A 25,263-nucleotide genomic window follows, 5' to 3' on the forward strand; every position below is an offset into this window, starting at 1 on the left:
CTTTTGAGCTCGTGAAAATGCGATCAGGCTAGAGGGTCTTGGTTCTCCTTCGAATTACCATTCGTCAGCTTTCTCCGGTACCTTTAAGGCCGATCGTTCGAAAATACATCATAAAGTTCGCCGGTCCGATCTTCAAATTTACATATGTAAATCTGTCCGAGAGGGAAGAAGGAGGGGGAGGGCAGCTTTTGCCCTTCCTACCCGCCGATATCTTTTTCGTTTCCTTTAATTGAGATCGAATACATATCTCGACCACGTAACTGCGATTACGGATTATGCAACGAAACACAGTCGGCACGGTCGTGACCGATTTAAACGCTGCTGAACACGAGACGTTGAACGAGGGAGTACAATTAAAAAAGAATCGAATGGAGCGAGCATCTCTGACCCGAATATTCGAAACGATCGAATCGATGGTTCGTTTATTTAAAAAAGAATCAATAATAATAATGAAAAGGAAGCCACAGATAAGATCGCCGTAGACCAGAATATCGTGACTATATAGACTAGAATATCGTGGACACTATAAAACTATAGAACTGTAGAAACGTGGAACCGTAGAGCTATGTATAGAACTATAAATTGCAGAACTTTGAAAGTACAGAGATATTGCATAGAACAATCGGTTACGATAACAATAGAAAAATATCTGGAACAGATTGGCCACTTACGATCAAATCGTTTAGCTCACACGGGAGAAATCATGGGCGGTATAGCCGGCGGATTTCTGTTGATTATCATGGCGGTGCTACTGGTGCTATACAGAAACTGGAAGTACGAGCAGGAACTGGATTCCCTACTCTGGAAGGTGAACTACAAAGACATTCAGATCAAAGAGAAGAAAGACGAGTCGTCGGGAGCCAATGAGGCGCCTACCAAATGCAATTCCAAGGTAAATGCCTGGCTTCGTTCTCTGTGTCGTCTTATACCAATTCTCTGTTATTCCCGTCATTTCCCTCGATCCAATTGATCCTGGGACTTTCGAAGCTCCACGTTATTCCGCTATCAAATCCCGCATAATACTCTTGCGCTTCTTATACAATGAGACCGACTGTGAGATCTTAGCAATCTGCTTATTCTATTATAAATTAAAAATTACATACGTGGTAAGATTAGATAACTATAATACCTTACGATGTAGTGAAGTTTCTGTATTTTTTTTTTTTTTAATAAACGTTTAAACAATACCTAGCAACGTCTTTTTAACGAGAGAAATAATTTTCCCGAATAGACAACGACGCAGCCTATTGTGAGAACCAGCCAAGTTTCTCTCAGCTCGAACCCAGATGCTGATTTTCGTTACTCGATGATTTACACGCAAATTGGTGTTTATAAGGGGCGGATATTCGCCGTAAAGAAAGTTCGGAAGAAATCGATCGAAATTACACGGGAGATGAAGAAAGAGCTGAAAGTGGTAAGTATAGGACGAGCTCGAATGGATCGCTTAAATCGCGTTTACATTAGCCAACTATTGGTCGGCTGACTGGGTCGATCGACATCCAGCGTATACGTAACATCAATCAAACTCTGTCTTTCGATCGAACGATTTCTGATCGTTCGATAAGAAATTGTCCGTTCGTCTGTTATCGAGCCCTCGTGCTATAATTTAGCAACCAACAGTAACAACGATTGGTAAATCGACAAATTATAAGTTGTAGATCGCATATAAGTTTATCGTTTCTTGGTGTATCGTTTCTTACAATTTATAAAATTAATTTGCAAAATTCTCCTTGTTTCATTACCGATTACATCAGGTTGTCCCAAAAGTGTCTTTAAAACCTAATCTGTCAAATGCTGTGGTCTTAATAGAACAAAATGGATCAGACGTGATTCAATAAAATAATATAAAACAAAATATGTTGTGCATCTATTGCTTTCTTGTAAAGCGAAAGAAACTTTTCGGACAACCTAATATTGGAAACTTGTAACTCGTAAACTTTCGCTAACAATGTTAGTTTATTAGGCGGATGAGGACCTTCTCGAATAACTGAGCTAATATTGTTAGAGCTGCGGTGGAAACTTGTGGTTTTAACTATAGTTCGTGTCAATACTGGAAAATTAGTCTCGCGTGCACGAATCTATAATGCCAGATATATATCTTAAATATATTCAATTAGATCATAAACAGGATACATACTACGATTCAGTGGACCAAAAGTTATTTAACCTGTGGCCTCGAGAACATCGAAACCCAATATGCCGATCCATGTACAAATTAATGATCGTTTCTCTAGATGCGAGACTTGCGACACGATAATTTGAACGCTTTCATCGGAGCCTGTACCGATCCACCGAACATATGCATCGTCGTGGAGTATTGTGCTCGTGGCAGTCTCAAGGTAATTACTTGGACAGTTTATAATTAAGTAGACGAAACGTTCGCAATTCCTCGGTATAATTTTCTCGTCTTTTTTTTTTCTCGCAGGATATCTTGGAGAACGAGGACATGAAGCTGGATAATATGTTCATGGCGTCCTTAGTCGGAGATATAATCAGGGTACGTATCGTTCGAGAATCGACAAACTCTTTTGTCCAAAAAGGATCAACGAGAAAGGAAATTTTGTCGCGAGAAACCTTCGAATAACGTTTTGTGTTACGACGGTTCGCACAGAGAAGTAGTCGAGACAGTGAAATATAATTTTTCATATCGAAATCCCAATCGATCGTTGAAACTTTCCCTATCCTCGCGAAAACCCGTTGAAACTTCGTACTCGTACGATGTTATCGAGAGTTTCGGGTTATATCTTCTGAGAATTTCGCGTATTCAACCAGACGAGTGCAATTGATCCCAGAATCGTCGCCTTTGATAGAATTCACCGTCCACAAGTTTGCTACTGCTTGTACGCTTTCCAGGGGATGATCTATCTGCACGAGTCCGTCATAAAATTTCACGGTTCGCTGAGTACGTCGAACTGCTTGGTGGATTCTCGATGGGTTGTAAAGCTGGCGGACTTTGGATTGCACGAATTCAAGAAGGACGCCGAGTGTGAGCCGTGTGACGTCATGAAGAAGTATCACGGTAATTCATCGAACAGATAATTTATGAATATTTTGAAAAAAGACGCGATGTATCTATGACTAGTCATAGGACAAACATATATTTACGGTAACATGGACAAATTTTCGAAAAGATTGACTTCAACTAGAACTATGTAAAACTTCTGCAATTTGCTCAATGAATTTTATGTCGTGGGCCTTTCTTTACAAAGTTCTTTCATTTATGAATCGCATTTGTCTTGGATAACGATACAGTTAAAGTTCAAATTCCACAGGTTTGCTATATCGAGCACCCGAACTATTACGATCGACGAAAAGCCAAGAGCCAGTCGTGCGAGATTATCAAAGAGGAGACGTTTATTCTTTCGCTATAGTGTTGTACGAACTTCAAGGGAGACACGGCCCTTTCGGAATCACGGAATTAACCCCTTCGGAGATATTGAAGAAAGTAATCGCGAGAGAACCGGATACAGAACCGTTCAGGTATTATCGTTATAGTCGCGGTCTGTCGACGGCAGAAGATACTTAAATTTTATGTGCTTTTGTTTTCACCCTGTCAGCTACTCTGTTTTCCTTGAATTATCTCAGACCACCGTTGAACCAGTTGGAGAACTGTTTCCATTTCGTGCGCGCTTGTCTGATGGAGTGCTGGGCCGAGGATCCTGAGACTCGACCAGACTTCAAGATCGTTAGAAACAAACTGAGACCTTTGAGAAAGGGCATGTAAGTTTGAATATCTTAACCCTTATTTTATAGCGATAAAGCGAAGAGTCGATTCTACGTGATAATTACATTTACTTACGTAACTTGAGAATATAAATACTCTGAAATTTAAATTCGCCGATATCGTTGTTAAATCGCTGAAAGATCCTAGAAATATAAGTATTTGAAGTTAATATCGATAAGCGAGGATTAATAAGCGTAAATTAGAAAGCAACAAAGGCGAAATATCTGCACGAGTGAGAATATGCCCAGCGTTTGCCATTTTAATTTCACTTGATAAAATAAATTTATTTTTATTTAATTCCAATTGTTAAAATAAAGCAAGATAAATAAATGAAAGAGAGTAAAAGTTGGAATAACTTAAAGATATGCTTTTCTCAGGAAGCCAAACATATTTGACAACATGATGGCCATGATGGAGAAATACGCGAATAATCTGGAAGCGCTGGTCGACGAACGAACGGACCAATTAACGGAGGAGAAGAAAAAGACAGGTTGCTCGACGTTCCATAAAATGCCACTCAATTAAAACGCTATCACGTTTCCTTCAAATTATATTACACGAAATTTTATCTTTCAGACGCGTTGCTGTACGAAATGCTACCGCGTTACGTGGCAGAGCAATTGAAACGGGGACACAAAGTTGAAGCTGAAAGCTTCGATAGCGTTACAATTTACTTCAGCGACATTGTCGGCTTCACCGCCATGTCTGCCGAAAGCACACCATTGCAGGTAATTTCTACCGGAATATTTCGAAATTTACGAACTACTTGCATTTTTGTATCGTATGATATCGATATTAAAATAATTATACCGGTACTGAGGAACATTTGCAACGTTAAATATCAATATCAACGTAAATATTAGCATATCAATTTCAAACGAATTTATTTCACTCGCAGGTGGTAGATTTTCTGAACGATTTGTACACCTGTTTCGATTCGACGATAGAAAATTACGACGTCTACAAAGTGGAAACTATCGGTGATGCTTACATGGTGGTAAGTAAACAAAGTATCTAAACGTGATACAGGATCCTGAATTATACTCCTTTCGACAGGTAAGCGGTTTACCAATTCGAAACGGTATTCAGCACGCAGGAGAAATAGCTAGTATGTCCTTGTGCCTCCTAGAAGCCGTAAAACAATTTACAATTCGACACAGGCCGCTGGATAAGCTGCAACTACGAATTGGCATACATTCCGGTTAGTTCAGTGAAAAAACATCGATGTACGATTTTAGATCGTGCCAAATACAACTAATCCACTTTTATTTCTCACCTAGGTCCCGTATGCGCCGGTGTGGTCGGCCTAAAAATGCCACGTTATTGTCTATTTGGTGATACCGTGAACACTGCTAGCCGCATGGAATCCACTGGATCTGGTAAGTAATTATTAATTTGCATCGAGAGAGAAAGAAAGAAGGTCGTAGCTTTGGATATAATTTCCTGATGCGTCTGCTCGATATTAGGACTTCGAAATGATTCTCCCATTTTACATATTCCCTACTGTTACGTCGATCGCATTCTTATGAAAAAAGAAATACAACTTCGAGGTTTGCAGTGAATATGTTATATTAGTGTAGGATCTTTATTACGTTTATTTACAATAAATGGATCAAACAGATGTTAATTAAACAGGAAACGAGGGTTGTTTAACGTGAACTAATCACAATAACGTATTATAATTAAGACAACTAGATATTAGATGGACAGTTAATTCGTTTTCGTCCCTTGGCAACCCCTTGCCTTTTGTCTTAGCCTCGTGTCTTTTGTCTTAGCTCCACCACGCGCATGACCCGCAACCGCTTGTTTATAATTCGCCCGACACCCCCCAGGCTCGTCGTCCACGATATTACATTAGTATCTCGTGAATTTTCTCTGATATATGTAAACTTTGACGCTTCACATTGCTGAATATTGGTATCATTGCATCACACGTTCGATATTCTCTGCTTTTCAGCTTTAAAAATCCACTGCAGCAGAGAAACGAAGGAACTTCTGGACCAAGTTGGAGGTTTCAAAATAGTAGAAAGAGGGTTGGTCTCCATGAAGGGCAAGGGCGAGCGTTTAACCTACTGGCTGATCGGCGAAGACCCGATCCTGCGAGAAGAACGAAGCAGGGAACGGGAGAATCGAAGAAACGGTTACGCCAGAAACAATTCCAACCCTCTGATACCACGAAGCTCTCTTAAAAACAAATCTCTCGTAAGATCAACCTTCATGAGGTGCTCGAGCGAATCACCGAAACGATTACGCTTTGCCAGCTCGGATCAACTGAACCAGAAGTGTTCTGGAGCGAACAGTCAGCTAGAGTCTATCGTCGACAACAGTCCGTGCAAGCCGAAAAGGTCTTGCTCGACGAGGCCTTCGTGCGTGGATAACTGGAGATCCTCCAGCAACTCGTGTCCGTGCGTGGAGAAATTGTGCGAACAAGAAACGCAAATCGACGTGAAAGATCTAACGCGGCATCGATCTGACGCGAACAATTCGCCGCTACGATCGAACTGGACGATCGGTAACGAGCCTTATTTCCCGCGTACAGGGGTCAAGAACTTTCGGCTTGGGCCGGTCGGGATCGCGCAGACAACCTGCAGATCCGCGCCCAGCAGCCCGAGGCACAGTACTCTGATCTTAAATTGTCAGAAACGAGCGGCGCAGTCGAACGAGGAGATAGACGGATGGGACGCTACCACGCCACTGATTTATTATCCGGGAGGACGATTGGATTAAGGAGCTGCCTGCCTGGCCACGAGTGCAGCTCCTATCTCGAGTCGGTTTGGAGCGCGCGATGTCAACGCAACATCGAGGTGATTTAGTCGTCGAGGATCGAATCAGTGCTCGATTATATGTATATCGAAGTTTTGATTGTTCGTGTTGAGAGACGGGAGCGATGAAAGATCGAAGAGTTAAGGTGAAGAGTTCAAGTGAGAGTAAAGTTTGATTGGTGCGATTAATTTAATGGGGAACCATGGTTGTTTTCGATGAATGAAAGTCGTCGTGCGAAGCTCGAATGGCTGAACAGCGCGATGCTTCGATAATTGCGGAAACTCGAAGGATAAGGAGGTAGGAATTGATTGGAATTTTCTTCGATTTATCATAGTATTCGATAACTAGGCCAAGTTCTGGTTCTAACGATTCGACAATCACGTTCCGTTGTTATTAATCGATAATTTTAACCTAACGATTACACACAGACTGCAATTGGTCGATTAACGAGTTCACTCGTCGAGCGACCATTCGTTTTCCAATATGATTTCCCCCTGGCTCGCAGTACACGATGTACCAAAGCACACCGTACGTACAAACGAGATACCCAACAGATGTATTTATACATTATTTATAGCATACGTAACTCGTGCACGGAAATCAACGCGCCATAACGGTATATTCCACGCATTAGCTTAGACAATCAAGAAGGCTCGTGCTTTTTATTCTATATAAGTGTCCTCTAGTCAATTTATTTTAATTTTACGCACCGTTCAGTTCTTACGACGCGACCAATCGAATATTCATGCGGCGTTTGCAATAAAAAAAAAAACGTTTCTACACGAAGTTATCCACGAGACAGTGGAAATTCGATGAAATCGTACGATAACAACGCGAGCTATGTTCTTTACTGCCGGCACGTAGTACTTAAGACGATTATTTATGGAGTAATATATACATACATAATATATATACATATATATCATAAACGACCGAAGAGACTCGCTGCTTCAAGTTCTTTCGATAATGCGTATCGTGTAATTAAGGAATCGATCTATCGTAAGCACGGTACGAAGAACATGTGTAAGTTTATTATTCTTCTTGAAATAAAGAAATCATTAATAAATCGTTTGTCTGACGATAGTACTTAGATTGTTGTCAAAGCCGAAGTACACGAATTTCCTTATAAACACAATGGATATCGAGCAAACACACAGTGATTCGAGATAATTTCGCGGTATTGACTGAGATCTGGTTGTTGCACGTAAGTGCAATGGCATGAAGCGTGTACGAGCGAGCGGGCGCACGAGCACGATGCGTGATGAAACGGCGCCGATAACGCACCAAGATCCATTAAATTATTAGCATCGAAGAAATTAATTGAAGGCAAAACGGTGATTGCACGCGTTCTCTTGCATCTGCTGCTGTTTTATCTGCCGCTGCGCGGCTCGCGGATTTGTCGTGAAAAATTGGAAAATATCGATCAAAGTCGACCACGTCTGTGACTACAACGAATGAACCAAGTAACATCCGCGATTATAAAATTAACCGACGACACGCGGTTTACCAATTGCATCAGTGAAGCGTTTCACCGCGAGGGAAAAGTTCGTAGTCGCGCGGTAACGATCGCGCCGATGAAAGTCCAGTTGCGGTCTTTCAGGGACATTAATCGCTCGCGTACATGCGCGTGATTCATTTACGCGGAGAACATCGTCGATAGAGATTCGTTTCGATTTACAGTTAACAGGTTGATGTTAGAAAGTTCCGCTCGAATGGGACAACGATAGGGGAGGCCAGTACGTTTGAATATGCATACCAGCGACGTTCCATTCCTTTTTAATAATCTAATGGGTACTGTTACGTTTATTTATATATCGAGCAAGTCGAACTCGAGGATCAGTCGTGCCTCCCGATCGCGAAAACTATAACTAATGCCGTTAGTGGCTCGTCAGCTAACTAAACTCTTCGTTACTTTAATTTGCACGTCTCGTTACGTGCGTCTTCGTAACACGTGATCGCGATACGCCACGGTTCTCACTCTCTGCTTAAGTGTGAAACGCTCGTGCAAATACTAGAATGACTTCTGAATTTATTGCGCCATTTACTATTCGGCGTCTTTCGCAAACCCGATAGAGCAAATGAATAGTAAGCTCGCGGAGAAAATTCTTCCAGTCGTTTCCCCGTGTTCCCCTTGAAGGCAAACGTGTAAACGACAACGTTTCAACCTTCGTATTCCTCAAAACGCTATTTCTATTCTCGTTTACCGGTAACGAGCTCCAAGCCGATCCTTATACTTACAAAGCTTACCAAAGAGACCAAAGGACGAACGTTTGGTATAATACATACGACGTAGGAATCGAACACCCTGTATAACGAGGCGACTCTTATACACAGAATAGGGTACTATCTTATTTACGGTGAAGTGGTTGTCGGCCAACTTAGAGGAGCGGCCATCATTCAATCAAGCCGGACAATTTAAACAGCCTGATTCACGCAGCGAAATCATTTAATATTTGACGTCAAGCACGATTATCGTATAACGGTGCGTAATGGCCGATTGTTTATACAGGTTGCAAGCGGCGCCGCAATTTTCAAATGGTGTATCTGCCTCCTGAGAACGAGATGTTGTTGAACGTTGTCGGACGGAGCAATGTTGCAAAATGATCCGTCATTAGCGGCGGACACAAGTGACGAGTACAATTACTCTTCAACCATTTACTGCTAATAGGCGAGCAAACCGAAGAAGAGAAAAAGAATTCATTGCCTCGTACCCTCCCCCTCCTCTCTTCAGCTCGTCTCTTCACCCCTTTGTACATCGATGAACCATGCTCGTCGTACAAATTCATGCAAATCCCACGCACGTATAATTCCAAATTATTCTGTAACCTCGTATTCATTCGCTTAAATATTAATCGCGTCGGCGACGCTGTATTATTTCGACTTCACGCTCGGTCGAACGCGAACGGTCTCTCCGTAGAGCGTACTTTTATTAGGTTCTCCTTCTGCCAGCCTGTGTTTCTATTTATAGACACGGAATTATCTTCATCCGCCGTAGAACAATACGTTCAGAGTGGTAAAAAATTTTGATAGGAGAATGCTAATCTACGCGGTTCATCGTTGTCGTTCTCGAATGAAAAGGAGCGGCTCGATTACCAGCAATTAGATCATCGTTGTTGCGCGTACAGACATACGCGATTAGAAACGACACAGAAGGGGAGGAGAGATTTGCGATAGAATAAAATTCCATTTTGGCGCGAAACGAAGAAGTCACAAGGAAAATAACAACTTCGTTCGTAGGAATTTCGTTTACTCGAGCACAATTTTTGACTTTACTGTCCGATTAATATTCGTTGATCGAATCTCCCGCTACAACTCTTCTCTTATACAACGTCATTTATTACACAAACGAAAAATAGCTAATGGGATAAATCAATGAACTCTCATTATACGCATCCTTACTCTACCATGTTCTTTTGTTTCTATAGATTGGCACTTATCCCATCGTCGTTGTCATATCTTTTCACAACTTTGCACTAAATAAAATTTCGTTATAGCGGAAGAAGGACGGACTATTTTATTAAATGAAATCTATCGCATTTTCTTGATGGAAGTTCTCCTGCCAACGGGTTACTCACAATCGGTGTAGCGTGTTGCATCTTTCTACAAGGTACCGCACCTGTGGCTCAAACGACCTGTTGTCCACGCACACGCGGTTACTTTACATAAGATATGCGCAAGCTTAGACCGAGCTGAAAATAAACTCGTCGCGATTCGACACGTTCGATCGTGAGGCTACGTTCGTTGTCATTTAACCTGATTTCCATCGGCACGATTCGCGACTCGCCGACCAAGCCAGCTCGAATGCCTCGCGTGCCTTTTCCGCGATAAATCTCTTCCCTATGATCGCGAAATTATCCGACAAGTCAACGAAACTGGTACAACGAGATCAAAACAAACTCACGTTTCAACAACAGGGAAAAGAAATCATATCCGATCTTTTCTAATATACTTCAAAGTATACTCGACGAACATCTCCCGCTAACAAATTGTTCGATATTTTAATCAAAACACGACAACGTCTATAATCGTGTAAAACGTACGATTTTTCGTCAATTTGCTTTTTAATTATCGTCGAATTAATCCCAAATGAGAATCGCGTTTAACGGAACAACGGAGACGAATCCGCGAAAAGTAACGCGGAGCAGATAGTGGGCAGGTTCTTACCTTGATAATGTACTTGTAATTAGGCAGCCGTGTTCCCTTACTGACTCACACACGTCATCGATCAACTAACTATTTTCGATAAAAAACCCAAACAGAGTGAATGTTCGGATGGATTTCTGAGTTAAGCACATTCAGATGCTCGTAAATTATGTATTTGAATATATATATGTATATATAATTAGTATAAACATTTTACATACATTCATAACGACCATAACAGCATCCTTTTTACTATCCATGAAAAGAATCCTTCTGAAATCAGGTTGTTTGAACTTAATCGACTTGAACTCGACTAACTTGAACAGTTCGAACGCGACTTAAAAGTACAAGAGCGATGAAATGTCAGGAAATAAGCCTGAGACAACGTGGAAGAAAAAAATGTTGCTGCTGGCGACGGAGGCCGCAAAAGTTACACGCTCCCTGTGCACGCTAGATTGTACGCGCCGAGCGGCGAGTGTTGACACTCACGGGGAAAAAGATAAGATAGCAACTGTTTTACCAGCCAATCGCCGCTTCTGTGCGTCGTCGTCTACGTCACTGTTGCTAACTGTGGTTGTGTACACAAGTACACAGGTCTGTATTCAATTGAGATTTCTGCTTTCCGAATAGTGCGATCTCCGGCTGAAAACGTCGCGAAAACAAGGCGCATCGGACAAACACTCGTTGAAAGAAGAATTCCACCGACCGACCATAAACGATCGGCCCGAACGGTGAAATCCAAAATCGTGTTACCTCGCGGCACAGGGCGGAAAGAATTTTATCGCGAGTGCAGAAAGTGACGCTGCAACATTGGAAAATTTATAGGAAGATAGCGGGAGGAAGAGAGGTACAAACGAACTCGGCCGAGAAATTAATTGAACGAGATAGGGGGACGGTCTGTTGCTTCAAGAAGGAGACATGACCATCTTTCGCGCGAGAATCTTTTACTTTGACCACTATAGTCCGACTTCGAACACAAACTAAGTCGCACAGAGAAACATTTATTACCATAAATTAGATAAACACGGGAGAACTCTACGAGAGAATTTTCAATTGGTATAAATTTAGTGGGAAAAGGGAAAGATAGAAAATCTAGTTAAATTGGAGACAAGAAGCTATCTATCGAAACTTTTATGTTTTGATATCTCGTTTATCGGACGCTACTTTCTCTGCAACGTAACGCATTGCATTATCGTTCGTATTTACGCGCATACAGCAGAGCACGTGCATTAACAGTGTACGCGCGTAATAAAGGCATTCGTGCGCTACGCTATTACATCCTACGTTAATGTACGAACAATCGTAAGTTAGCATGTTCACGGTATGCACTTGCGCTCGTTGGAAATTTTGCATACTGATACATAATAATAAGTACTAGAAAATTATGGCAATTAACTTGCGACCAGTCAATTAGCTGTTGAAAAACGTTGACATTCCTTGTCTGGTAGAAAAAAAGGAAAAGAGAGGAAAGAAAGGAAATTCGTATGGTAGAACGATTACAGTAGCGAGAAAATATGGTAGGTATGCATTCCGTGCTGATAAAACGCGCAGCTTTCACTATCAATCGCGGTTACAGTACGTAACCAGAAACCAAAGTGTCGGAGGAAATAAGTAAATACCACTAGGCCTCTTAACTTCGTCTTATAAACAAGATTACTTCCAGCCGACTACAGATTTGCAAACAATTAGAGTGTAAACTACATCTTCGATGCGTTATTTCTCGCAACCTGTTGCACGCCACGAGCCTCGAAATTTTATACGGCTATTTTATTAAAAAACTGATGGTCATAAGCAAAGAAATGCTAATTCAAAACGTAGCATTTGTTCGAACAAAGAAATTATATTTTCGAGATGGTTAAGAACTGTGCGAGTCGTAAAGCTGTGCGTAAATTATAGTCCCCTCCTTGTGCGATCTTTGATTTATCAGTTTTATTTCATTCGAAAGCATTTTACGACTGGAAGGAAAGAAAGACACATAAATACATAAAAGTGCAGAATAGCAAGACGAATGTGATAACCGCGTGGTCGCGATAACGGCAAACTTTTGGCTTTCTAAAAATATCCTTAGCTCATTGTAAACTAATGACGAAACATCTACTCCTCTGTACCTCGTGTCGTCACCTAAACTCGCCTGTGATATAATTCATTTGACCCGGTGTGGCATTTTATTTGCTAACTAGATATCGTTGATGAAACTCGGCGCTCGATTTTTGCCAACGCTAGAGTTATAAAGTACGTATCTTGTTTCTTACGGATCATACATGTATAATTTTATTGAAATACAGTTGTAAAAATTTTATATGGAAATTTTGAGGAAATTTCAATTTTCGCTAATAAAAAATTATGATATCATAAAACAAATGATAATTCAAACTTTAAGGGTTAGATTCGATTAATGGAAACGAACAATTTTAAGACAGTTACAGCGCCTTCTACATGCACAAAAAAGTACACTTTCGATAGAGACATCTATTTAAGGGGAATATTTTCTCCCGCCATAATCAGCGAGCTTTGATTAGCCTAAAAAGTGTTCCGATAACGTAACCAAGATCTAACAACGTGAACACATTCGAATCCCACGAATTCGATGAAAACGATATTAATATTTAGTAGGTCGTTGTGATTTCCAAATACGTACAAATTATCGGCTATAGTAAACATGCACTTACATTAATTCGCGTTCAGTCGGATCATGCTCGGCCTTGATAGTTGTTTGACACCGGTGGCTCGAGCGAGTACCATTGACTTCCGTTCGAAGGCTATAAAATTCCAAGACACGTATCACACTCATTCACCCACATTCGCGTCGATTTCGCGGTAATTTTTATGAGAAAAGCGAAAATTGTCGGCGAGTTTTTCGAAGATTCGGCGTACTGCCGATCTCGATCGGAGCGCCGCTCCGGTGCTGCCACCTGCACGCCGTACGGCGACACTAGACCCCTTCGGAATCATGTGTTCGTTCAGTATATTGCGGCCTCTGCTTGCGTACGGTTGTTTGTAAGAGTATAACGATTGGCTGTCTCGGTGGCGCGTTTCGTCTTCGTAAAACGAATCTGTGATTTCGTTGTGGATCGTGGATCGCGCGTATACCGATATAGCGTGTGGTGTTCGACGTTTCGTTGGCCGCGGGCAGTGCACGTATTTACACCACGTTCCGTGGGAAAAGGGCAAGGAAAAAAGACGAAAAAGAAAAACTTGGCGGATAGAAGTGCGTCGTCTTCGCGCCAGTAAAGGCGTCCTTCCGCGTTCTCTCGTACGTAGACGAGCCGCGCGGCCAATCGTGCGAGTGGAGTGATTTTATTTTCCAACGAGTAGTGCCTGACGAAGGACGGAAATAACTGTTAAGTGAAGTTCCTCGACTTTTCGCGATCGGTCAACGAAAGACCAGCAGGGATGACGAGGTAGCCCCCCATCCGCAGGATTGGATTACCATGCTGGACACGGCCACGAGTCGCAGGTAACAGAGAACCGTGTGCGCCCCGTGTGAAGACTCCCCACTCGCAGCTTCTTTCTCTTATCCTCTTCTTTCCTTACTTTCTTCGCTTCTCACTCCTGTCTCCTCTCTTTCTCATGTGGTACACACGTTGCTTTCTCTCTCTCTCGTGATCGAGAGGGAACCGGCGGGAATAGTGGTGCGATACGCGGTACACACGAGCGAATAGGACGGTTTCTAGCAGGCATTCGCTAGAGTAAACGATTGGATGAGCGCCAGCTGCTCAAAGGAAATTCCTTTGACAAAATTTCTCGAGTGTCACTCGATCTATACGCGCGCGTGTGGCAGCACTATGGTTTAATGACAATACCGATGGTTCAACGATGATTATATTATGATATGTACATACATATATATATATGTGTGTGTGTGTGTGTGTGTGTATATATATATATATATATAAAATAGATTCATTTTCTAGTAGTCCTCTGTACTTCAGCGGAAAGGTCGAATACTTAACAATAAGAAGGGCGCGTGTCAAATCTCTTATTCATGAGCATTATATACGTATTATATGTTCATGAATAATACTACATAGAGGAAGTGATAGCGCGTGCGAGGCCCCCTGACGCGGGTAAAGTGCATCGCGGCTGCTGCGACGACGTGTATAACGCGACAACAAATTTTTATGGAAGGCTGACACGCGCCTTGTGATGGAAATCTAAAATTTCTTTGTGCTCCCGGGCCCGTCATGTATTTCCGGAACGTGTATACATCGTGTTGACGCGTCTCTTCTACGTCAAACGTTCGTTCAGGAAATGAGCTAGCAAACGATTCGTGATTACGTTGTATAGTCTGACTACTAGTATTTTCGTTCTGTTGTGTACAAATACGTGTATATTTACCACATATATGTACGTTTAGGAATGCTGATTAATCGCATAGCGGTAAAAAGCTTCAGCAGAAAAAACATTTTAGAATACATATATATGTATACGCGTGCTCGTATTGGAAGGGTTCGATGTAGTATTTGCTCTCTCTCTCTCTCTCTCTCTCTCTCTTCCCCTCCCCCCTCTCTCTCTCTTTCTCTCTCGTAATCAGCGTATCGAAACAACGTATTTTCGTCGCTTGGCTCTGATACACGAATCTCTGACGTATAAGAGCAAACGAAATCAAGTTGCGGCTGCGACGACGCCACGGAACTTGAGAAATATACTAGAGCGACAACGTCTGATGTATCGCGTCCCAGGGTCCACCGTATTCTAACCGTTAACAGTTTACTTAACGAGCAGATAAGAGAGAACGTAGAGGAAAATTTCCATCGAGGCTTTCCGCGTTTCAACCCGCTCGCTTCTTCGTGCGCGGTGTATCATATATATATTTCTACTCTTGAATCAGTTCTGGTTTAGTATGTAACGCAGGTGTCATCGGTTTGTTGACTGTTTCTCGTTCGTCGAAGAGGATTCGAGGAAGATTAATATTTTTTCGAATTCACACGTGGCGTCGCTACGACCGAGCTGAGTCATAGTCGGTACTTTCGGACGTCAAAAAATTTCATTCGGTTGGTTATCGCTGTTTGCGCATGGTTTTAGACGACAATTTTATAGGAGTTAATGAAAATGTAAACAGTGCATGTTACACGATCCTAAACGATATCGCGAGCGTCTCGAAACGTAATTTGTGCCCCAATAAATCTTCAACTTACGTACAATGTATATCGACGCGATCTCGTTCCCGTAATGGGACCGTGAAATATGGAATCGAAAAATATGTAGGTCGATTACCGACTTTTCTGCGTCGGTAAATTCGCGTGTATTTTCTCGTTCGATCGTGTGTGTTCTACTAGGCGTGGATAAAAAACGATTTTAACAAATGGAATAAATTCATGATACGAATACGAAAATGAGAGAATCTCGGTGTCATGTTTTCTCCCGTTCGATCAGCTTCGTGGACGCTGGTAATTCGAGAAAATAAAATTCGCTTGGAAGCTACGGAGCAAAGGTTGCAACGATAAATATTGTCCAGGAGAGATGCTCGCCGTTGTCGGCAACCAAACAATAGCTTTTCATCGTACGCCGTTCAAAAGCGACTCGGTGGAACGACCGTACCAGCAGAGACGTTTAATGAACTTAATTATTCCGAATGTCGATGCTTAACCTCTTTGTTGACCGCTATACCACTGTTAAGCAGCAACATTGTTAGACCTCTCAAACAGGTGGCCCTGCTAGCTCAACCTCAACTTATTGCTACACGCGTTTCCACATCGAACAAATCTTACTTCTTTATTTTCTTTTTAATAAAATTACTCGGTTATGCGAAAAGAAACCGGGCCTTGAAAATGTTCAGTATTTTCCGCGCTCGGTTCTCCAACGTCGTTACGCTTGATTAATGTTCCGTGCATTTACATTTCATTTAATGCAAAATCGCTTTTACCGCCGAATTACTTTTTACTTTTTGCATAACAATGTCCGTACATGAGTGTATGGTCATGTTGCGAAGCAAATTGAATAAGAGAAGAGCTTTAAAGAGAGAAGGAAGGAAGGAAAATAGGACACGTGTAGCTGGAGACTGGAGACGAGAATGAGTCCAGAAGAAAAACAGTTGCGCTTAACGAAGGAGGATTAAAACCGGCGAGACACCTGTAAAAATCCTATCTACAACTCTATTCAAGTAGCTCACCATCTCGGTTAACTTTACTCGTTCGACTTCATCGTGATACGAAGTAACGACACGGTTCACGCGAAAACGTGAAACAACATGTGGCGCGTAACAGCGCGAGCAACAACTCGTCGCTGCGTGCGTTACGCTGCGCTCTCTGGTGTGCGCTCCGCGTGCCTACTCGATATTTTATAATGGGTCTTCCGATAAAAATGCCACTTGTCAGGCCGCGACTGTTTTGCATAATTTCAGTTCAGGATACACGCGCGTAAATTGCGAGCACGGGCAATAAATCTTGAGAGAAACCGCTACGCTTCAGACTCGTGCCTTCTCTCTCTCTCTCTCTCTCTCTCTCTCTCTTTCTCTCTCTCTTTCTCTCTCTCTTTCTCGTTAGCTTCTGGTCTCCCTTTATATCTCGATAGACGAGATAGTGGCGCGATGCAGATGTATGATGTCCGATATATCTAATGGCAATTAATGCGAGCAGTTTAATATCATCGCACCGCATTTGTATCCACCGGAGATATTCGTTCCATCCTGCTATTCTCTGTACTCACGGGCATAAGTAGTTCATGAAAATATTCGAACACTTACAGAAACTTTGTACGAATATATGACGAGTGTTATACATTTTTTAATTTTAATTTAAATTTAAGTTTAAATTAACAAGTTGTAGCGAGACTCGGTTATCCTGGCTGTATCGGTAAAGTTTGAAACAAATCTGAAAGTGTATACAGAAAGTACAAGATATTCGTAAGAACATTTCGTTATTTATAAGAGTTGTTTACAAATGGGATAAAACTTATCTATAATTCTATGATTAGCTTCTAGCGAGAATTATACATAATTCCAAATATATATAACGACCTAATCATATCTAACGTGACAGCAGAATTGAAAATTTCTAAAAATTATAGTTGATTAGTTTAACTTCTAACTGGCTCGTAATCGCCAATCATATAACAGATCTCGATCTATAACGAAGAAAGAACGAAACGAAATCGCTACGGTGAGATATTGATTAACCTGGCAAATTGACATAGATAATTCTATCTCATATAGAATGAAAAAAAGAACCGATTCCGTGTTTCTAGTTGAACTGAAATCTTATTGTATGCGAGTCGAGCGCGCGTACGAGCGCGCACGGCCACGATTCGAGCGTGGAAAAAAAACGTGCTTTCTAATTAATCAGTTAAGCTAAGTATTCGCCGTGCTTAATGGCCGTAATTAGCGCTATATGCTTCGCGCGAGCACTGAAATTACGCGATTGACCTGTGCCAGTCCGTTCGGGAGAAATTAATAAAACGTAGAATGAGCTAAGCAGTCATGATTGCACAGTTTTTACGAATCTTTCGGAGTAGCCAGTTCCTACGCGATACCAGCGTTTTTTCTTTGACTTTTAACCCTTGGCCGATTCGACGGGATAAGAGGGATTCGATGCTCTTTCCAAGTTACATGTAATCGGTTGCTACTTATCTCGTTCTATGTATAACTTAATTATTCACTGTAGAACACGACGATACGTTGTATCTCATTTGAAGAGTTTATCGATGGCAAAAGTAGCCCGTGAACCGAAAGCTTTATGAAAATGGAATTTTATCGTTATCACAGTCGAAGTCGTGGCTGGTTATGCAACACTAAAGTCACTTAATGTTCGCACGTTTTGTTTACACTGTGTGTAACGCAGGTATGTAAAACACGAATGAAATCCATAACGTAATACGACGCTATCCTTCCAATGCATTACACGAAATAATACACAAGCTGTCGAAAATATTTGGACATTTTATCATAGACAGATTTTATATTTATATAAACATTATACGTGTTATGTAAAACGTTTTGGAATTTTTAATAAACCAAGGTTATATTGGTCAAGCTTGAAACCAATCTAAAGAAACGTATAGGAATTACAAAATATTTATCGCAAAGTGTTAGTGAAATTTCAAAATAATATATATTCGTAAAAGATATCTACGCGTGTTCGAATACTTTCGTAAGTCTATGTATATCCAATTTAAGCAAAAAGTCCTTGATTTAAGATTTGTGTAAAATATTTAGAATGTCGTATCAAAACAAAAAAGGAAAAATACGAGCAAAATTCCATAATTGCTCGTTCGATGATTTTCTACGAGTGAAAATTCCATTGATACCGTTCTCTCTAATTAAGTCGTCATGCAAAACAGCCGATGGAATGCCGCGATATTGTTGGAAACGTAACGCTAAAAATTCATGGGCTGAGATTAATAAATATTCTCGATTCCGCCAGCACGGTTACTTTTCAATGTTACAACGACGCGCGGTGTCTTTAATTTTCGGTTCAGCGGCTTGCGTGATCCGAGGAATATCAAAAGCGCTGCTGTGTGTTGTACGGCATAAGGGTGGTTGAGTAATGACTAACGAGTAATGCGCCGACATAAGTAAGCATTAAGTAACGAGTGGCACTCACACGTGCGCGCGTGGTCAGCACACACTACCGAGGACGGTGTACGGGTCCGCAGTGTGTACACGAGAGATTACGAGCACGGTTGTCTCGGCTGATCATGATGTTCCTTTCATTCAGGTCCCGATTAACGATCTGCAGATGTATTTAACGAGTCTAAAAGCGGCACTGTGGTTTACCGAGCCGCTCTCGACCGCTTCGACCCCTTGAGCGTCTCTTTTCGTTGATCGAGTGAAGATGATTTCCTGAAATGGCCACAACAATGCAAATCCTATTCTTTTTCTTAATTTACAACTTATCACGAATCCTAAATTAATGCAAATGCTTACGGTATTGCGTTTACGCGCACGACGCACCGAATCGCATTTATTAAAATTAAAAGGTCGTTGAAACAAAACGAATTTCCATCGTTGAAATGAAACGAAACGTGATAGGAATTGAGATTAATCGTAGTGATTATTCGATAAGTTTGGCAAACGTCCAAACGTGTACCGTCGAACGCTTCTCTTTGCTTGGGTAGAAAAACTCGCCGTGAAGGTGGAGGTTGAGCTTAGGGAAGAAGAAGCAGAAGGGGAGAGACAAAAGCAAAGTGGGAAGATCGGCGGTATCGGCAGCGATCGCCTTGCTAGCCTGGAAATCCAGTTACTCCAGCAGGGGCCTCGAGACAATGCGCAGAGAGCAACCCGTGCAATGCCGCCTCGGGAGAGCTGGTTGGGTGAGCGCGACGAAAATAACTCCGGCAGGAGAATATTACGGCACTTTGCAATGAGGAGAGACCAATGAAAAGAGAAGAGCGGCCACGCAACGTACGAGCAAGGAAGAAAGACAAAGAAGCAAGTTAGGCGGACGAGGAGAGGAACACGGTTGAAAGAAAGAACGAGATACACGACCGGAGAAAAAGAAGAAAAAGAAGGAGGGGATGATAGAAGGGGAGGGGGAGAGTGGAGACAGAGAGAACGGAGAATCGCGTGTGCGTATATGTGTATGTGTGTGGTGCATACGTGATAAGGAAAGACGAGGAAGAGTGACGAGAGCGAGAGAGGAGAGAAGATAGATCGTCGCACGAATCGACTCATGGCGAACCATTCGAAACGAGCGACCGGCGGTCGTCTTCTTTTGGTCCGTGACGCGATTGGCCGATCGGCCAATGACTGGTTCTCTCGGCACTGGACACTGGACTATGTGCACTGCGTGCAGCAGCAGCAGCACCAGCCGCCCCTCTTCGCCGCCTCGAGTGCGCTCGCGACTCGTGTACAGTGCACTTCATTGACGGCCGCAAAACTGGTCCACTGCGAGCCGCATAAAACTCCGTTAGAACCAGTTCCATGCGAAACGGTCTTAAAACCCCCAATCCGTGATTCCCTCGTCCCCAGGGGTTTTCCTATCAAACGAGAAATTTATGGAAGAAATCGTCCTCTTCATTCTTTCTCTTTCTTAATAAAAACGAATGCGAAAAATCGAAGAACCTCTAACTAATTAGCGGATACGAAATTGAGCGCGAAGTTCGAAAGAACTAGATCGAGACGCGAATCGCTTTTAGAAACGATATTTCGCATATGGTTCGAACTTCAGGACGCGGGTCTTGCATCATGACGGATAATTCGCAATGATCGGCTGTGCGCGCGTCAAACATACTTCTTCTTTCTCTCTTTCACGTACGTATGTACCATTTAACTTCCACGAATACCGGGAAATTCTGGTGCTGCCAGTATGTCTGCCAGTGCGATCGGTGGAATCCGAGCTTTCACGGAACATTCCGAACGGCCCCGATTCCTCGAGTTTGCTGGACGCGCGCGGCGTGCGCGCGAGGCCAGTCCTATAAAACCGTAAACGTCGATTACGCAATGATGTAATATAATAATGGATATTGTCTCGGCAATGGAGATTCCGACAGATAGAGTTTCTTATTGCTTCGGTGAAACACGCTCACAATTGATACTCGGCCGGAGACGTATGTCAGTCATGCTACATATACTTTGATTTCTGCGCTCTTTTTTCTGGCTGCGCGGGCGCATGCGCGCGTGCTCCTATTCGTGGGAGATACATGGTGGAACCAATTTACTTTTTGCCGGTGTATAATGAAACCGCTGATGGTTATGTTTGGTAATAATTGGGTAACAAAAGTGAGCGTAGTAAAAATGGAAATTGGCGCTACAAGGTAGTAGGATAATGCAGCAATTAAAGTAAGGTAACAGTAACGTGTATTTTTATTACGCATTATGCAACCTTGTGCTTCTGGTTAATTCTAGTTGACGGGACATCGTCCTGAATATCGTCTGCAATTCCAAACTCGGCTCATCTCGTGTTTATTTCAAGCCACTTTAACACGACTTTAAAATTTCGTTCGCGTATATTTCGAAGATGTTGTAAAAATTATAATTATACCTACTACAGAGTTACTATAATGTCAGAAGTCAATTAGACAAAATGGCGTGCCCTTTGGAAGAGCGAACCGTTCTTAAGATTCGTGGGTTATTTAAGAAGTAAAAAGGTAATCAATAGAAGAAGAAGATCGCAGTTTGTTGAGATCTCATAAAGATATGCTTATTCATCCTAATGGTAGGTTGTCGACGTGGACACGCCTCTATCAAAGTCGTCGGTATCTACAAAGAGGCTCTTCGAGATTTTCTTTCCGTTCCCACCATTCTGCGGCTGACGAGCAATTCTCCCCCTTGTCCCTCCCCTTCGTTCCACTCTGCGTTCGTGAAACGAAGAGGACAGGCTATCAGTAGCAGTAGTAGCAGCCGGGGCTGGGGCACCTCTAATATTTCACGGAAGCCAGCTACGCGGTTTGTCGATGTTATCGCGTTCGCGATGCCGAAGGAGCCGATTTTAACCGATACCTTTTTGTTACACCTCAGCTTCGCATTAAAATAAATATCTTCCAATGGAATAGAGCGAGAAAGTTGGAGACAGAGGGATGCTGGAGTAAGCAAAAGGAGGAGGGAAAGGGGGAGATCAACGACCAAGCGGTGGGAGATCATGAACGAGGAGGAAATAGCAGAAGAAGGGAAGGAGAGGGCAAAAAAGGAGAAAAATGCCCGGGAGGGAAAAAGGAAGAGGAAGAGACGAAGAAGAAAAGTGGCGAACCGGCTGGCCGCAACGAACTTGAAGTAAACCAAACCTACCGGTCCTACCGCTCGCGCTACCACTACCACCTACCGAACTATTACCTACAGCAGGTCTATATCTGGACTCTGCCTCGTCTCCCTTATCCGATGCATCGCATCGTGTGCCAGAATAGTGAAATCACCTACGTTCTATACCTTTCACGAGACCATGTGGGTGTTCCGTACTCATCGCGATGCTCATTCAGTCGAAACTCGATTCCTTTTGGGATCGAAGCATGGCCACTACGATCCTCGTTCTTCTCTTACAGAACGATTAAGTTCTAATTTCTCTATCATGAATTAAGGACTTAGGAAGAAAGAATCTAGAAATAGATTCCAACAATGAGCTGGCTCCGGTTGAGCTGTCTAAAATAAGGGATAGGTATTATTTGAGAAAATAAGCATGAGTGCGTCTGAATGCAGGCAAAGGTCCAAAAGAGGCAACTTCCTGGCCCCGAACAATGGAGACCCGCGTTAAGCATAGTTGGGCCTTGATCTGTTAGCTCTAGACATCTCCGAGACTGTCCGATGCTGGATCCAGTTTTTGTCGAAGCTTGACTGCTCGTAGAAGGTGGAACTAGCCGTCGCCTCAACCTGTTCCAATTCTACTCTAAATCGAAGCTTCGTGTATTATCATATCTATGTTCTTGTAATTCTGATATCGACGAGCCCGCTTATCGCGCAGCTTCGATACACGCAGTTTATCGACACGGTTCTTATTCCCAGATTACCTCTTTGATCCGCGTGTAAATCGAAGATGCAATTGAGCGCAGCTTTTTCCGAGGGCCGCGTGACGACGTAGCTGCCTACTACCGCTCTAATTAATACATGATCCTCATTCGCGGTGTTATATAAATCGCGCACGAACACGGGAATATGAAAGGCAGGAAGAGCGAATAAAAAGGACGAAAAAGAGAGAAAAAAAGGTGAGAGCAGAAAGAAGTATGGCATGAAAAGGAGAGAGGAACGTGTCGCCGTGAGCGCGCTTTTGCGTGAATCAATCGATTAAAATCGTCGACGTGCCAACAGCTGACATAATCCGGCACGTATGGGTCAGCCGATTAGAAATCCGTAAGTGTCGCCTTAATTGACGCGATTACATTTACGAGCCCCGCGTCAACATGACCGCTCTTAAATGAACGTGACACGCGCCAGCCAGGTGTGTGTTTTCCAACTCGAGAACGCAAGCAGAATTACGCGTTCCACGTTCGACCGACAGAGAGTTCCGGAACGATTGGCTACGTGCTTTTTGCGCTTTGTTGATCGACCATTCGGAGAATATGTAGTTAGAGGAATTTGTAGGTTGTGTAGTAGTTATGGATGAACAACTAATGCTCTTAGTCGAAGTTGAACGTTTCTTTTTATAGCCACGCCGGAGATAAGGATGCGACGAGGAATTCGATTGGAATTCGCTTTTTGTGAGGCACTTCTATGTTAGATCCATTTGTTTATCATTCGAGAGACTCGAGGGACTCGAGGAATTAGGTTCGACAAGAGTCTATTTAGTAACGTGTAGTCTTTGCGGCTGTAGAGAACGTTGCGGTTAATTTAAGAACGATATTGAATGATAATTGAGAAATTAACATATCTGTCGTCCCGTTGGTATGTCGTCGCGTGTTATACTTGAATAGTGGCTCTTGTGATAATTTCCTTGTGATGAGTTTCCCGATCGTTGCCTATATAAGTTATTCAGTGCATGTATATTTATGCAATCCTTCGTTTTATAATGCTGTTAAATATGTATCTTTTATAACTTATTTATCTTATGCGAATGAAATACGTACTAATTCCTCGACTGTTGTAACAAATATTATTAACTTTAGGAAGAAGGAATTTGTCGAAGTAACTCGTTATCGATCGAAAAATCGACTCCAAATCATCGTGGTCTCATCGACAGATTTTTTTCTTTTTTTCTCCTTATTTAACGATTACTCCATGAAAATCCAATATGAAGATAAAAAAAAAAAAAAATCAAATAAAACAAGGATCGTCTTATCATTGTCTTGCAGGTGGCTGTCAGAAGTTCAGGCTGAAAGCGCGAAGAGTATCGATTGGCAGCAGCATGCTCTCAATATAGCGTTCGAGTATCGACGATCTTCTCCCTGAAGTTACTCTGCCATGTTGCTTAGGTAAGATTAACGAAGTGATTTTTCCCTGAACAACACGTCGAGCAACACGTGTAAACGACCTCGTCTGAAACGTCGATGAAAAGTTGTAGTTTATCATTATCGTGGTAACCGAGACAAGCGCGCCTATGTACTCTACATTTTTCTTTCCTGCGCTACACTTTCCGCCTCGTATCTCAACGTGAACGAAGACGATGATGAAGAAGGGTGTTAGCCATTTGAATCGTTGCAATTATAGAGAGTCGCGCGATTCAATATCGCGAGGAACGACACTGCGACAGATATTCTAAATGCGTGTTATCGTTTGTTGGCGTACTATTTTAACGTGTTATCTTGGTCCACGTCCGCCATGGAACCGCAAACACACCCGTTCGCTCTCTCCGCGTGCAGCTTTCAGCCAAGTACGCTTGAACCCGCGACGCGCGAGTTCCGCCAGCACTGCTGTATTGGTACGCGAATGCGACAAACACACGCTTAATTCGCTCGGAACGAGTGCGATTGATATTCAGATGCAAACAGGGCAGGAGACACGAGACCGAAGCAACGTTAAATGTCGCTTTCATTAGAATTAATCGCCGTGAATTTCGTTTAATTTGAACGTAAGAGTTGATCTTTGATGTGGAATCTCTGGTCATGGTACGGAATAACAGAGAGATTAAACGATCGTAAGTTTCGAGGTTTGAGTAAGAAGTTATGGAAATTATAGCTAATCGTAAGAATTATTTGGAATTATGGAAATTTGCCTATGGTAGAATTATTTCTTATTCGATTCTCTTCGCGTTGTGGATTTATTAGTTCCTCTTAAAATACAATTTTTAAATTGCCGATTACACATATTACTTTATAGTACTTTTGCGTCAGCC

At 42.3% G+C, this 25,263-nt stretch overlaps 1 protein-coding gene across 5 annotated transcripts in view; it reads left to right on the forward strand.

Moving 5' to 3' along the window:
- The window catches only part of LOC126864513 (receptor-type guanylate cyclase Gyc76C-like), a 100,589-nt gene that overhangs the window by 17,257 nt on the left and 58,069 nt on the right, over window positions 1-25,263 (forward strand). The window contains exons 12-25 of one of the 5 annotated variants that reach the window (XR_007689211.1): window positions 687-892; window positions 1,232-1,414; window positions 2,235-2,339; window positions 2,426-2,497; window positions 2,854-3,019; window positions 3,273-3,480; window positions 3,586-3,720; window positions 4,102-4,214; window positions 4,301-4,452; window positions 4,623-4,721; window positions 4,781-4,925; window positions 5,005-5,103; window positions 5,682-6,784; window positions 24,284-24,403. The gene's annotated coding sequence lies outside the window, so the exon portion shown is untranslated. Of the gene's footprint in view, window positions 1-686; window positions 893-1,231; window positions 1,415-2,234; window positions 2,340-2,425; window positions 2,498-2,853; window positions 3,020-3,272; window positions 3,481-3,585; window positions 3,721-4,101; window positions 4,215-4,300; window positions 4,453-4,622; window positions 4,722-4,780; window positions 4,926-5,004; window positions 5,104-5,681; window positions 6,785-13,594; window positions 14,088-21,468; window positions 21,656-21,727; window positions 23,346-24,283; window positions 24,404-25,263 lie in introns of those variants that run through there. The other 4 variants (XR_007689210.1, XM_050615930.1, XM_050615929.1 and 1 more) reach the window with 4 other exon arrangements.

This window comes from Bombus huntii, chromosome 4 (assembly GCF_024542735.1).
Source record: "Bombus huntii isolate Logan2020A chromosome 4, iyBomHunt1.1, whole genome shotgun sequence".
Lineage (NCBI taxonomy): Eukaryota > Metazoa > Arthropoda > Insecta > Hymenoptera > Apidae > Bombus > Bombus huntii.